This window comes from Limulus polyphemus, unplaced genomic scaffold (assembly GCF_000517525.1).
Source record: "Limulus polyphemus unplaced genomic scaffold, Limulus_polyphemus-2.1.2 Scaffold11169, whole genome shotgun sequence".
NCBI classification, from domain to species: Eukaryota; Metazoa; Arthropoda; class Merostomata; order Xiphosura; family Limulidae; genus Limulus; species Limulus polyphemus.
The window spans coordinates 1784-5040 of NW_013676779.1; the positions used below are offsets into that span (position 1 = coordinate 1784).

General features: G+C 32.1%; 1 protein-coding gene across 1 annotated transcript in view; it reads left to right on the forward strand.

Annotated features, from left to right (window-relative positions):
- Positions 1–2440: 2440 nt before the first annotated feature.
- Positions 2441–3257, forward strand: part of LOC106476664 (histone deacetylase 10-like) — a gene marked incomplete at its 3' end in the record, with an annotated part of 10620 nt that continues 9803 nt past the window's right edge. Inside the window, exon 1 of the mRNA XM_022380472.1 lies at positions 2441–2551. The remainder of the gene's footprint in view (positions 2552–3257) is intronic.

A 3257-nucleotide genomic window follows, 5' to 3' on the forward strand; every position in this document is an offset into this window, starting at 1 on the left:
TATGACACTTTACTCAGCTTAAGGAGAAGAATAAAGCATGTGAAACGGAAAGTTTACTTTCAGCTTTCATTATCTACTACTTCATACAGCTTTTGAAATAGACTTAAGTCAGATTATCTGATGGCTAACGTAGTCCTGCATTTTCCTCAAGCTTCTTTTACTCCTATTGAAAACTTCACATCTAGATTGGAAGTATACTTACTCTGATATCCACAGTAGAAATTGTGTGGTATTACGAAGTAAAACAGTCAGTTCTGTAACATTAAAGATAGTGTAACACAGTGTGTATGAAATAAATGTAGAGTTTTGCTACAGAAATATTTGTTATAAGTTATTGAGAAACGTATATAAAATATGGTTTAAAAAAACTAAAAACATGAATTATTTAAAAGTATAACACACAAAACTTTGAAAGTTGTCTTTCCTATGCTGAAACAAGAAATTATTAACACAAACATTTACGTAAAACTTTCTAAACCAGGTTACGCTGGTGACAGAAATAGATGTGTAAGGTAGGAACATTCACATAAAACTTTCTAAACCAGGTTATACTGGTGACAGAAATAGATGTGTAAGGTAGGAACATTCACATAAAACTTTCTAAACCAGGTTATACTGGTGACAGAAATAGATGTGTAAGGTAGGAACATTCACATAAAACTTTCTAAACCAGGTTATACTGGTGACAGAAATAGATGTGTAAGGTAGGAACATTCACATAAAACTTTCTAAACCAGGTTATACTGGTGACAGAAATAGATGTGTAAGGCAGGAACATTCACATAAAACTTTCTAAACCAGGTTACGCTGGTGACAGAAATAGATGTGTAAGGTAGGAACATTCACGTAAAACTTTCTAAACCAGGTTATACTGGTGACAGAAATAGATGTGTAAGGTAGGAACACTCACATAAAACTTTCTAAACCAGGTTATACTGGTGACAGAAATATATGTGTAAGGTAGGAACATTCACATAAAACTTTCTAAACCAGGTTACGCTGTTGACAGAAATAGATGTGTAAGGTAGGAACTATCTCTTGTTTTTGGTTTTTAGTAATTTTTGGCCAGGTTGATGCCAGTATAATTTGAAGTGAAGTATTGGCTTCATATATCTCTGGTTTCTCTCAACTTTGAGCTTTGGTAAAGCTACCTCACCATAGATATCTTTTGCTGTTAATATCTGTACCATTATTGTGTCATGATGACTAAACCCTAGTTCTATTGGCCATAATTGTGTGGACCAAGAATCTTGTATGTTTCTGGACATAAACTAACCAATTATTCATTATTGTTATGCAGACACTGCTTAGTTTTACTCCATTGTTGGTTCAAGTCCACAATAATCCACTAGACTTCAGAGGTTGTAGACCACACTTACCATTGTTGGTTCAAGCCCACAATAATCCACTAGACTCAGAGGTTGTAGACCACCCTTACCATTGTCGGTTCAAGTCCACAGTAATCCACCTCATGATTTATTTCGATTGAAGTATGAGTTCATAGACGGGGGATCTTTCTGCTGTATTTGGATGAGAAACACATTATTCCCGTGTTAAGATTAAATTTGATTACAGTTTTTCAATTGACGTTTCTCAGTACCGAGTAAAAGCTTCCGAGTCCTATCGTATTTCCTCCCATTATTGAATGATATGATTTTTCAGAATTTATATATGACCAAAATGTTGTACTGATTAGAGCATCTAGAACCTCTTCAATTATTACTGGATTATGACCAAATATACTGTTAATATTAAGGGTATCAAGCTAACAAAACATTGCATTTTAATCTATATAAGTAAGAATGTAACAGCAGTAAATTTGTTTAACAATATTTATTACCCTGTTGGTTTCTTAGTTATGATCTTTGTGGGTAGCTTGCTTGCTTTAACCAGAAGTTGTTATTAATTTTATGTTTATTTTTTTTTGATGTTTCTGTTTTCATAGAACTTTGTTTCCATGTATTGGAAAGTGAGTTTTCGTTGTTTTAATCCAAGTTTTAACTTTCAACTTTACAAACTTATAAGATTAAAGTCACAAATAATAATTCTCTGAAACTAGTCTGGCTCACAGACACAACCCTAATGAAAGGATAGACCATTCAAAGCTTTTAGTTGTTGTTAAACAAATGTTTAAACAACTCTATTCAATTATATACTAATCATAATTTTGTCTGTAAAACAATATGTATTATTATTATACCTACATTCAGAAAAATAATAAGTGATAAAATAACTGGAACATAATAATGACAGACTGTATTTTCTGTTTCAAACAGCTATAAAGTCAGAACATTCCAAACTGTTATCTGTTTTTTTGAAACTTTACTGTGCTGGGTGTTGCTCGTGTTTAGTTAGTATCAGAACACGACAGATGAAAACTGATGTATTGTTTGTTTACATTTATGAGGCTTCTACTTGTGTATGTTAATGATAATATATCATTTACTTCAGAAAGGACTATGTAGATGTGATAAAAGATACACAAAACAAAGAAGATAAAGAGCTTCTACAAAATTTGTCATCAAGATATGAAGATGTTTACTTTCATCCAGTAAGTGATACTTCTCCTGTAAATATTTGAAAATTAACACGTGTTGTAGTGTTAGTACTTGTATTTCTCTATGAAATGGAGTGTAAATACAAATATGTGGTTTACATACTTCAGTTTCAGTGTTAATAGTAAATATGGCAAATAAGTAAAGTAGTTTTTATTTTTTTCTGTGAAAACGATAACTGATAGTCGGGCGTATAAATCTACGTAATCCTGATTTTAGGGCAGTGGTACACAAATTTTGTTTATAGTCTCTTTTCTTTCTACATATGAGTTTTGTTGCGCTCCCACCCATCATTTTCCTGTGTTCGTTGATATTATTATATTACTTAATAGTAGTAATACTTATATGGTAGTTTTAAAACTTTTTTTTATAATTTTGTATTTTCTGATGTAATTTATAGTCTTAGTTCTGTGACCTCCCCCTTGACTATCTATGCCTCCCTTGGGAGCTGCTTCCCAAAATTTAGGCTACATAGATTTAAGGTAAAATTTTCATTAAATTAAGTTATTATAATATGTGGTTAGGATAGATGTAGTCTTTTTAAAGTACCCATGAGTGTTGTAAAACTTACACAGGTTGTACCTGTGAATATAGTAAAAATTACACAGGTTGTGCCCGTGAATGTAGTAAAACTTACACAGGTTTGTACCCGTGAATGTAGTAAAACTTACACAGGTTGTACCCGTGAATGTAGTAAAACTT